The 12,322-nt window shown below is 39.2% G+C and overlaps 1 long non-coding RNA gene across 1 annotated transcript; it reads right to left on the reverse strand.

The window, feature by feature from the left end:
- Positions 1-8,734: 8,734 nt before the first annotated feature.
- Positions 8,735-11,502, reverse strand: LOC140611302 (uncharacterized). The gene is made up of 4 exons (XR_012012582.1): positions 11,445-11,502; positions 10,092-10,132; positions 9,088-9,314; positions 8,735-8,915 (listed from the first exon to the last, which is right to left on the reverse strand). It is a non-coding gene; the product is annotated as an uncharacterized lncRNA (long non-coding RNA).
- Positions 11,503-12,322: the final 820 nt, after the last annotated feature.

Raw genomic sequence — 12,322 nt, forward strand, 5'->3', positions numbered from 1 at the left:
CCTTACTGTTCTGACTGAGGGCAAGCTGGCCCTGCAGTTTGGGAAAAAAAATGAGATGTCACCACGGTGCCCAAGCACAGGGATGTCCCACAGGACTGAGCAGAAAATGTGAAAACACCAGCATACACACATGTATTTATGTACATGTGATAAACAGAAAGAGTTCTGGAAGCAGAATGACCGGTAACAGTGGTCCCTTCTGGAGAAGTACAGATGATGAGAGATGGGACCAGCTTCACTATTTATTTCATATACTCGGGTACTGTTTTACTTTATAATAACTAAGATAAGTTACATTTATGACCCATTTTTTTCTTTTTCATTCAGTTTTTAATTTTAATTCCTGTATTGTGAACCTAGTGTTATATTAGTTTCAGGTATAAGATAGTGATTCAACAACTCCATCTATTACTCTGGGCACATCGTGAGGAATGTACTCTCAGTCTCCTTCACCTATTTCACCCATCCCCTCACCCACCTCCCCTCTCCTTCGAAGTTTCCTTTATTGAATATACAGACTAAAACATCCCCCTACCTTAAATCTCTGTTCTCCCTTCTGTCTCCACTTCTGTAGATCTGCAATAAGCAAAAAGAACATAATTATTTTCCATGTTAAAACTAATCCACAGTGACACACATGCACATGGCTGGTGTCCCACGGTACATCACACCTGCTCTTGTGAGAGGTAGTCCGTGAGTGTAAAACGAGGAATGAACAAACATTAATTCTTTTGTTTGTGAAAGGCTCTTTCCACTGTCAGGTGATGTGAGCCGTAGGTATATACAGAGAAGGCACTCATAGCCCTGGTTCTCCTGTGATAAATCCAGACCTCCAGAAGAGCAGGCGACTTGCCCGTGATCACATATAACATGTGGGAGAGCTGTGATTGTGCCTCTTCTACACTGCAACGCCTTCTGGAAACTAGCTTAATAAAATTGTATTTCAGTGTAATGTACAATCCAGATTAATCATCATTTGGTTTCTATTTCTGCTTTTGTGAGACCTTTGAGTTTAATTCCTCTTGGCAATAATCTGTGTGATCCTCGCTTAGAGAAATAGGGAGAGTCCCCTGGGAGAAAGACCAGGGCCGCTGGTTAGTGTCATTTTGTTGTTGTTCAATATAAATTTTATTAGCTAAATAGAATTTTTGATGGTGGAGGCACTGAATGAGAGTTGGTGATAGCAGCTCTCATGGAATTTAAAGCTGCCTCTTAGCTTCGAATATTCAATTTCTACATTGTTGTCTCTTGTGTCCCACTGTCTTGTCCTTGGCCCAGACCTTCTCTAAAAGGCTTCCACCTGGGAGGAGCAGATAGGTTGCAACTCTAGAGGTATCTTTGTCCCCAGATAATATTGCATATCCCCTCAATTTGTATTAAGCTCCTTGACTTTTCCAGGGGTCTTTAACTGAAATCTTGGATAAATGGTACTTGAACACTTAAAAAATGGCCCCACTCTCTCAAGTGAATCTAAAAGTTTGTTAAAGACCAGGGGAAAAAAATCCTGGAAGGGAAGGTCACCAAAATATTAACAGTGATTATGTGAGATGATGAGATTCCTAGTGATTTTTTACTTCTTTACACCTCTCTAGTTGTTTTCAGATTTTCTACAATGAACATGCATCTGCTTTATTTTTTTAAGATTTCATTTATTTATTCATGAGAAACAGGGAGAGACAGGCAGAGACATAGACAGAAGGGGAAAGAGGTTCCCTGTGGAAAGCCTGATACAGGACTTGATCCCAGGACCGCTGGATCATGACCTGAGCTAAAGACAGATGCTCAACCACTGAGCCACCCAGGTGTTCTGCATCTGCTTTTTAGTCAGAATAAAATGTAATTTTTTCATCTAAAAAGCAGGATGCAAAGGCTTACTGGTAATATTATCCTATGTAACAAGGGTGCTTAAAAAATTATTGGGGGAAAATAAGCCAAAATGTTTATGATGTCTGTTTCTAGGTAAAGGCATTATGCTTGGATTTTGTTTATATATATATATAAAGTATTGGCTATATTCTCTCTCAGGAGCCTGTGCAGGATTTTTATCCTTAAATAATAAACATTTTTATAGTATTGAAGTTTGATGAGGAATGTGTGTGGCAGGGAAGAGATTTATTAAACTTCAAAATGTTGTTGTTATTATTCCCATAATAATGACATATCCTCCTAATTCCTGGAATAGTTGAAGTTTCTCCAAAATATCTAATATATACTTGGGGAATAATGTATTCATCTTTTGGGATCTGATGCAAATATGCTCTTAATTCCTCCCAAACAGACCAAAGTCGTTTTGCTCACAAAGTACATTAATGAACCTCTACTTCACACCAGATATGGTGAAGGACACTTTGAAGGACATCCTCAACTTCAAGTGGCCTTCCTTCATCGGAATGCCCTGGTTATCTTGATTTTCCCTCTAGACTTCTGCCTCAAAAAATTAAAGGGGTCTGGACACATACCAAAAGTCCTTCCATGCTCTTCCATTCTTTCTTTTCTTTCCTTCACTCCACAGCTAGAGCTATGTTTATGGCTTCCATTCCTATTAGCGTAAATGAGATTTCACATCCTAGACAATGTGATGATCCTTTGACTTAGCAAGTTACCATCTACTTCATTTCAAAATGGTATCAAATGCAGTAGGTGGAGGTGAGAGGGCAAACTTGATGGAATTCATGTAAGAAAGGTCAGCATTACCTTCCTAATTCTGTGAGTCCTTTGTTCATCCTTGAAATTAGGACTGAATCTTATCTAGCAGTTGTGGCTTAGAAAAAAAGTCCTTTGGCCAGCTGCATCTAATTTGAGACCTTGTTTCATTAAATACAGTAAGGTCTGGCAAATATATGAATTAATCTATTAGGCTAGATCCCTTTTTAAAACATATAAAGAAAAAAATAAAACATAAAAAGTTCTGATTTTATGTCTTAGTTTAAAACTGGAATTCTTTGCTTTAAATGAATACTTTAAACAAAAAAAGGGGGGGAGATATTTTTTTCTATTAGGAGGAAACAGTGACTATAAAGTACAGATGTAAATCAAAGCACCATACCAGCATCAAAAAAAGAAATCTGTTTTTGGAGCTAAACATTCCTTCTTTGACACAATACAGTAAATGCAATATGGTGACACAAACCATTTAAGTAAATACCAGCTCTAATAATAGCTGTGTATCAATTGGAAAGTATTTTTATCATGTGTGTGCTAGCTCCCCAGCCGTAGCCTTTATCAAGCTGAGCAAAACGTGTGATCACTCTGGCCCCCTTTCAGAGAAAGAAATGATTGATTGTTTGATCCGTGGAAGCATCGATGTTGCTTAATGGGTCCTTAGCAGGAAGAATAATGGAGGAAAAAACGCTGTGTGTCATTTGATAGCCTCCATGGCTAAGGAGAAAGGTTTGGAAGGGAAACGAGTGGAACAAGAAAAGAGATTTAATTCCCCAATTAATCTCACTCTGCTTTTGACATAATTCTGGATGGCATAGAATATTAAAAATCAGCATGCCCAATATTCACATTCTTCTCCTCCATCCTGTCTCCTATCCATCTCTGTCAGATTTTCCCTATAGAATAGGGACAGGATTTCTCAAGGACTTGTGAGAGAGAGAAGACAATGAGTCCTCCCTACATTTTATATTCTTTGATTCAGTTTTCACCTGAAGTTATCTCTACGTGGTTCTATGAGATTAAAGGTGTTCTCCTCACAATGGTTTTAAATATGCCCACACTCTCTGACATTCCCTTTAAAAAGTGGAGCTTAATTCCCATGAGTGTGGGTTGGATTTAGTAACTTGATTCTAACAAATAAAATATGGCGGAAGTTACAGCATGAGACTTCTGAACTAAATCATGAAAGTCAGAGTTGTCTCCCTACCACTATGTTGAGAGGCAACCGTCATGTTGGGGTCCAGCAGCCATGTTGGGAGAACACCCAAAGTGGTCCCGTGGAAAAGGGACTTGATAAGGGACCTCTATCAAGAACCTCTGCAGGAAACTGAGACCTACGGCCAGTAGCCACATGGGGGAGCCATCTTGGAAGCCAGCTTGCCCACCTCAATCAACCCTTCAGATGACTGCAGTCTAGCATCTTCAGGAGACACTCAAGTAGAAGCACTGAGCTCAGCCATTTCCTCTCCCAAAGAAGCTGTATGATATTGTAAATATTTGTTGATCTTACTGCTGAGATAACTTAGTTGATAACATAGCAGTTAGTTCTTCACCTTTCCTCTTGAGGGCTGAATAAGAACACATTCCTCATAAGGATGTTGATGACAAATTTAAATCTTGAGCTTGTGTGTTTATTTACTGTGAAGATTTGTGTACCTTTATATTCCTATATTTGAGGTGGATGTAGGTTCCCTAGCTGCTTTTGGACAGACTTCATCATTTTTATGTCATTCAGCCATCTAGTTGACACTTATGGTTTTGTAGATGCTGGATATCATCTCAATCATCTCATTTTACAGATACATCAAAAGTGACCTGGTTGCGCCCCAGATGATGGTTGTTGGCAGAGATGCCAGTGTCTGATCAGGATGAGTGACTTCAACCATTTAGATGTGGTGAATTTTAACAAATGGAATAGTAGCAGGGACCAGGGTTCTCCTTAGGAAGATAACTGTCTCTGAAAAAATACCTTGATGAGTTTCCAAGAGAAAAGATAAAGCTTTAAGGGCATAGATTTGTCAGGAGTAACAACAGCATTTAGTTATTAGGAAGAATTTCATGTAACAATCGAAGTGGTGGCGGGAAGAAGTGAAAGACCAGGAGACTAGGAGGGACGCTACAACTAATTCAAGCCATAGAAATAGCTGTGGCTCTTTTAGAAACAGGATTTTTCTAGTGTTAGATTTTTAGTGGTTTGAATTTCAGCAATAGAAATCCCTACATACATCTTCTAGGCTTTTAATAAATGCTCTGGTTGTGTGAGAGGTTCATTTAAAGGGAATTAAGAAAAGACTGAGAAGGAGTGGGAATGGAGATAGTAGAAGATTAATTCAGAACTGGAAGTTCAGGACCATGGTAATTCATTGACACCTAAGTCCCCCAAGGAATTTAGAGAAATCTTGGAGATAGCAGTGAACTTCTCAGAATCTGTGAAAAGCATGTGTGGTTCAAACAAGGTAACCCAACTGACCTCCATATTAGGAGCATAGCTCATCTCAGACTTTCAGATGATTATAAATCCTAACTATGGAATTTTGCACATGGTCACACATTTTCCTTTGTTTCTATGCTCAGAGACCTCTCTCTTCAGAGTGTGATGTTACCTAGACCTTATTTTTTTCATGACTTCCTCTACAACATACACATAGTGATTATGATCTAATAGCATGATTTTATCCTTTGTGTGTCCAGTGTGTGTTTCTTAGCTTGCTCTGAAGTGTTACATATGGGGTGCTGAGTAATGCAGTTGATTGAACCTCCGACCCTTGGTTTAGCCCCAGGTTGTGATCTCAGGGTTGTGAGATCGAACCTCACACCAGACGTACGCTTAGCACAGAGTCTCCTTGGAATTCTCTCTCTCTCCCTCTGCCCCTCCTCCTTGTGCATGTCCTCTCTCTAAAATAAACAAATAAATCTTTAAAAATATGTATTTATAAAACATTTATATTAAAAAAGGTGTTACATACAAAAGTCTATATGACAATTGTGTGAGGTAGACTCCTTTACTATCATCATTTTATAAATAAAGAAACTGAGACTTGGTGAAGTTACATACATGTTCCAAGACATACAGCTAATAGATGAGATCAAGACTCAAATTTGACCTTGTTCAGCTGAACAGCCCCAATTGTTGAGTTAGGTGCTGAGCTATCTTTCTACTGAAAAGGGGTGAAATTTTGCAAAAGATCCCAAAGAGGACAAGAAGGCCTGAGAACAAAGCAATGGATTGAGGGTCAAATAGAAAATAACAGGCAGCCAAAATGATTAAAGCAATGTATTATGTAAATACTTGAACAGGAGAGATCATTGACATGGCAGGTCATCTAGAAAGGCTTTGAGGAGGTAGGTTTGGGATGAGTACTGAAAAATAGAACCAAGGGAGGCATAAAATATTCTAGGCAGGGACACGTCAGGCTGGTTACAGCCAGAGAGGTGAGAATGTTCTGGCATATTTACAGAGCAAAATGGCCTTTCTAGGGTGAAAGACAGTGACTGGTGTATGGGAAGAGCAAGCTGGATGAAAGTGGAGAGAAGAGGGGGCATTATGAGAGATCACAGCTGCCAAGTGAAGAGCAGGGAGGAGTGTGAGGCTCTGGAGCTGGGCCGTACCGGCTCAGAGCTGGGGTCCCTTTGCTCTTGAGATACTTTAATACCCTACCAAATGCTTCTGTTTCTTTTTCAAGAAGGTTCATTTCTTATTCTTCCCAACATCTGCCCCCATTCATAACAGGGTACCTGATGCACAGAGGCACTTATTCATAAATGAATGAATAAATGAATGATCAAAATACGAAGAAAGACAAAGGGTGGTAGCACAGAGTAATGGTAGAGTCAGATACACCTGACTGCCCACTTCCTTTCCACTTAGTGTCTCGGTACCTTTGGACAGATTTCTTCCTAAGCCTCAGTTTCCTTGTCCGCAAAATACGATGAATAGCAGTCGCAACCCCATTGGGTTATTGTGAAATAATGTGTGTAAAACATTCACTGTGGTGCTTTCCATAAAATAAGCTTTCACTACAGTATGTTAATGTTGTAAATCAACTTGAGTGAGTCTAGAACAAGAGAATATAAACTCTAGAAATTAGGAAAAACCTTAGGAAGAATTGTAAACCTTTCTCAGGAACCAAGAGAGGGGCTCATATTGCATTTTGGATAGGTCTCAAGGGGACATGTTGACCTCAGCTGGCCTCTCAATTTTAATTGGAAAAATGCCAGGGAATGTGATTGTGGAGGGCCTTGAATGTCCTGCCAAAGGATGTTGTTGAGTAAAGTAACAAGACTGTATATCTCTTTCAGAACGATCTATCTGGTGGCCATGTGAGTGATGGCTTAGGGAACAGCAGGAGTAGGGAAGTTCCTTGAGAGGCTACTGCAACGGTCCTGGTAAAGTTGATGAGGATTTGCATTAATGCTGTGACTTTGAGAACATAGAGAAGTCTGATTTAAGAGGCCATGAGAAGAAACTGCCCCAGATTTAGAGACCAAATAAATGTTGGGGCAAGTAAGGAAAGAAGGCAAGAATCACTGAGGTTTATTTGAGCATCTGGGTGGCAGGCAATGCTGGGGACAGGAGTGAGGGCAGAGGCAGGAATAACTGAGGATTTTAGTTTAAGCAACCAGGTAATTGATTAACAAAGAGAAATTAGGAGTGGATGAATTTTATTTATCTCTTTATAACCTCTCCTTTCAGGAACACTTGTCCAGACAATGAAGGCTGGCCCTGACTTAATTTCCAATGGACTTTATCCAAAAAAAAAAAAAAGGAAAGAAAGAAAAAAAAAAAAACAGTCCTTAAGACAGTCCTCTTATTCACTTTTGACCTGGCACCTCTCTCCACCCCGTATTTCACCATATGAGGGAGATCTTTGCCTCAGGGAGGTCTATAGCTACAATGAAAATTTCTGTGCAACAGAAAATCTTCCTCCTTTCAACTCATGACCTCATGAGAAGTAAGATAAAAAAAAAAGTCAATACTAGAATGACATTCCTACCCAGCAAAAGATTCCATGATTGGATTTGGCTTGTGTGTCCATGCATCACCCCTGAAATACACACATAGAGAAATACGCAGACACAGAACACACAACACTTCAGAAAACTCCCTTTGAATCGGTCTGGGTATCGCCATGGTAACATGAACAAAAGCCATCCTCCTAACCACCAAGGGGAAAACCTGCAGTTCTGTGATAGGCGCCTCGGGGGAGGACTCCAGCCGCTGCAGGGACCTGTTCAGCTCATGATGCTCCAACAACCTCACGGGCTGTGTTTATCTAGACTCTTCCTAATCTTCCTCCTATCTGCTCTTTCGACCGGCCTTCCTCTGGGACCATGGCACTCCTCCCTGCTATGCTGCTTGCTTCCAAGGAAAAATGCTTCTCTGAGGTTCTTTTGGCCACTGTAAATGGGGCCTTTCCTCACTTAGAGGAGTGTGGTGCAGAAATAAAATGATTCTGCTGTGCCTTAAAGTTATTTAAAATTATATATCATTTAAAAGTAATCTTTAAAAAGAGGCTTCAAAATGCCAGCAGCATCCATTTCTCGGGTTACTTATGCACGCACTCATGAAAATGATGTGTCTCTGACCTACAGACTTGAAATACCAAGTCAGAGGTCTGCTACCTGTCGGTGAGGCTTAGGAATGCCTACTCAATCCCTGCAAACGAAAATCAATCTGGCCTTTATTATTTTTCTTAGGAGAATCAGAAATAGCATTCATTAGAGAAATCTACTTCCCTCCAACTCCCAGGGGATTTCAAGTTTTCCAATTGTACTTAAATATTGTATCTCTGGTAATAATTGTCCTAAGGGAGAGGTTCTTTCTTCGAAATAACATTCAAATAATAATCTTTGAAGGCTTCTACCTGCTAAAACTGATATGAAAATTGCTTTTTACTTAAGAATTTGTCTTTAAGTACCAAACCGTTGTTTTTGCTGCTGTTCTGTGTTGTTCAAACCTTTAAAAAGTCAATGATTTTCTTCTGAGGTTTAGTTGAAACAGAACTTGAAAAATTTAACAGTTTATTAAAAAAAATTCAACAGTTTAATAATTTTAGAATGTTTTATGGTAAAGATAAGTTTCTGTGTATTCACACAAATGTGCACATATATACTTGTATGTACATGTGCATATGTACATATGCACATTATATGGCATAGAGGTGAAGAGGATGGGTTCTGGAATCAAACTGTCATGGTGTGATTTTTCTCTCTTGTGTGGCTTTGTATAAGTCATTTCTGCCTCTCAGTTTCATCTGTAAAATAGAAACAAAACTAGTAACCACTTCCTAGAACTGTGTGATGATTAATGAGTTAATAAATATTTGTGCTTAAAACAGAGCCTGCCACATAGTAAGTGATCAGTAATATTAGCTAGTTTTAGTAGAAGTAGTCTAAAATGGCTGATTGTTTAAAAAATTGAGTTACCTGCAAAGAAAAAACTTTTAAGTTACTGGCATGTTTTACGTAATATACCCATTTGTAAAGGTAATGGCTTTTTGCTATTATTTGCTCCGACTGCAGAGCATGAGTAAATGGTGTCCTTCTCCTGTCATATTCTCTGCTTTCATGACACCATAAGGAGAATCTGGATCCAAGGCTCTCTTTTGCAGAATTTGCCATTCCGGTGGCAATCCTCCTTTAAAGACTTCAACCTGTAGAAGTGCAAATGACATCGATGCAGAGGAACATGGTGCAGGGTGGTGACTTGTCATTATTAGTGGTGGTCCTGGGGGCACTGTTTATTTTGAAAATTCCTTTCATTGTTGGTGTAAGAAGAAAGAAAAAGAAAGAAAGAAAGAAAGAAAGAAAGAAAGAAAGAAAGAAAGAAAGAAAGAAAAGAAAGAAAGAGAGAGAGAGAAAGAAAGAAAGAAAGAAAGAAAGAAGAAAGAAAGAAAGAAAGAAAGAAAGAAAGAAAGAAAGAAAGAAGAAAGAAAGAAAGAAAGAAAGAAAGAAAGAAAGAAAGAAAGAAAGAAAGAAAGAAAGAAAGAAAGAAAGAAAGAAAGAAAGAAAGAAAGAAAGAAAGAAAGAAAGAAAGAAGAAAGAAAGAAGGAAAGAAAAAGAGAAAGAAAGTTTCTACAGTGGGCACCTATATTCAAGCAAGGTTGGAATCTCAGAAAAGGTTATAAAATGAAGATGATTTATAGATCTGCTTATTTTGAAATCCACAGTCAGGGTGACTGGGTGATGGGCACTGAGGGGGGCACTTGGTGGGATGAGCACTGGGTGTTATGCTATACGTTGGCAAATTGAACTCCAATAAAAAAGGAAAGAAAGAAAGAAAGAAAGAAAGAAAGAAAGAAAGAAAGAAAGAAAGAAAGAAAGAAAGAAAGAAAGAAAGAAATCCAGAGTCAGTGGTGGTGGATGATGATCGCAGTTATGGTGGGGAGTCTTTCTTCAGCTTATTAGTATCTTGGAAGTTAGACACATACCTTCTATCTTCATAAAAGCTGGACTCAGGAAAGGCTAATGACTGAAATAAGAAAGAGAGAATGAGGAATGTTGCGCCCTCTACCCTGAGCTCTCCCTCTGAGCCAGGCACTGTACTCTGCTCACTGGGGACCATTCCTTCCCCACGACATCTCCCAGGGAGGGCCCAACTGGGCATTACCACAGCCCTTACCACAGTTCCGTCCACACTTCTACTTTTGGGTCTTCAGATGGCTCTGCAATAACACTTTCTCTAACCATGTATAGAGTGCTCTTCCAACTCATTTTTAATAGACTTTATTTTTAGAAAGCTTTTTTTTTTGACAGATAAATTGGATAGTACAGAGAGTTCTGATATATCAAGTGCCAAGTTTCCCAGTTACTAATGTCTTAATTAAAATGGTACATTTGTTACAGTTAATGAATCAATATTGGTACATTATAATTAGCTAAAGTCCATATTTCCAATTGTCTGTTTTTACTAATGTCTCTCTCTCTCTTTTTTTTTTCAACCTACTGTCTCTACTTTATTTTTGCCTAGTTTTCCCTAATGCCCCAGGACACCAGATTCCATTGAGTTGTCCTATCTCCTTAGGTTCCTCTTGGCTGTGACGGTTTCTCAGACTTGGCTTCCTATGACCCTTACAGTTAGAAGAGAACTGGTCAGATATTCTGTAAGATGGTCCACTATTGGAATTCTTCTGATGTTTTTCTCATGGTAAGCCAGCCAGGAGGCTGCCTGGCTGGCTTAGTGGTTGAGTGTCTGCCTTTGGCTTGGGTCATGATCCTGGGGTCCTGAGATCGAGCTCTGTTTTGAGCTCACTGCATGGAGCCTGCTTCTCCCTCTGCCTATGTCTCTGCCTCTCACTCTCTGTGTCTCTCATGAGTAACATCTTAAAAAAAAAAAAGGCTGGAGTAGAGGTTATTGAGAGGAAGACCATGGAGGTAAAGTGTGTTTTCATCACCTCTTACCAAGGGTGGGAACTAGTAACATGATTTATGACCATTTGTGGGATCTTGGTCACTTGGCTGAGACAGTTGTCCAGTTTCTCCACTATAAGGCCACCCCCCTAATTTCTTCATACAGCGCTCTCCAGAGGGAACCCACTATGTACAGTCCACATTTAAGGAGTGGGAGTCATGCTCTCCCTCCCTGAGGGCAGAGTATCCACATACATTATTTGGAATCCTTCTTCATGGGAGACTTGTAAAGTCATTTTTCAAGTGAGACTGTGCAAGAAAATTGGTCAAAGAGAAAATTATGCTCAACAGATGTGTAGCGATGAAGAGGAAGTATTGAAAATAACAAAGAAAGAAGTCTGAGGAAACATTTTTTGTCTACTTAGAAAAATTACCTGGATAGCCAGACAAGGGCTCAGAAATACGTCCAAAAATGTTCATTGCTCATAATCCCTAGAAACAGAAAGCAAAAAAAAAAAAAAAAAGAAAGAAAGAAAGAAAGAAAGAAACAGAAAGCAAGGAGAGTATCCAAACAAATTATAGTACATTCATGTAAGTCAAAAACCATTTTTATATATGTATATATATAAATTATTGGCACAGAGACAACAATCTGCTGGTAAATGAATTATATACAATATGAGTACACTTGTGTAAATACACACACTTATATGCTTAAATAAGAACACACGTATATAAAAATACAATATAAGTATATGCACAAATGTGTGTGCAAGTATGTGTGTAAACTTAATGCTTGCAAGGTTAGTTTATACAAAAAAAAAAAAGGTCATTATCTCCAGCTGGCAGGCTTATACGTCAGTTAGAATATTCCTTTTAATACGTATACCTACCTTCTTTTTTCTTCAATAACTTTTTATTCATCTAATAAACCTAAATATTAACAGAAACTTGCTTAAAGCAAAGGCTTTACTGACACATATAACACTAGCACATGGTGTCAGTAATCTAAATCGTTAAAAACCCACTATGTAAAGTCAGCCTCTGAAATGCCTCTACTAGGACTCATGACAAGTAAGGAGGGTAAGAACTTCCCTAGTGTTTCTATTTCTCTAACACCAGCTAATCCTGACCAGGTAGCTCTCCATCCATCCTGGGACTCTAGACGCCGAGACCCACAGAATAAAGGGCTGTGTCACCCCGGCCGTCCCCCATCTCCTCTGCTGCCCCAGTGCCTTCCTTCCACCCCTCACAACCTCACAGGATCCTCCAATCCTCTCCTCTGATTTTTCACCTCCCAGTCATACTCCAA

Source organism: Canis lupus, chromosome 19 (genome assembly GCF_048164855.1).
Source record: "Canis lupus baileyi chromosome 19, mCanLup2.hap1, whole genome shotgun sequence".
In the NCBI taxonomy this organism is placed as follows: Eukaryota; Metazoa; Chordata; class Mammalia; order Carnivora; family Canidae; genus Canis; species Canis lupus.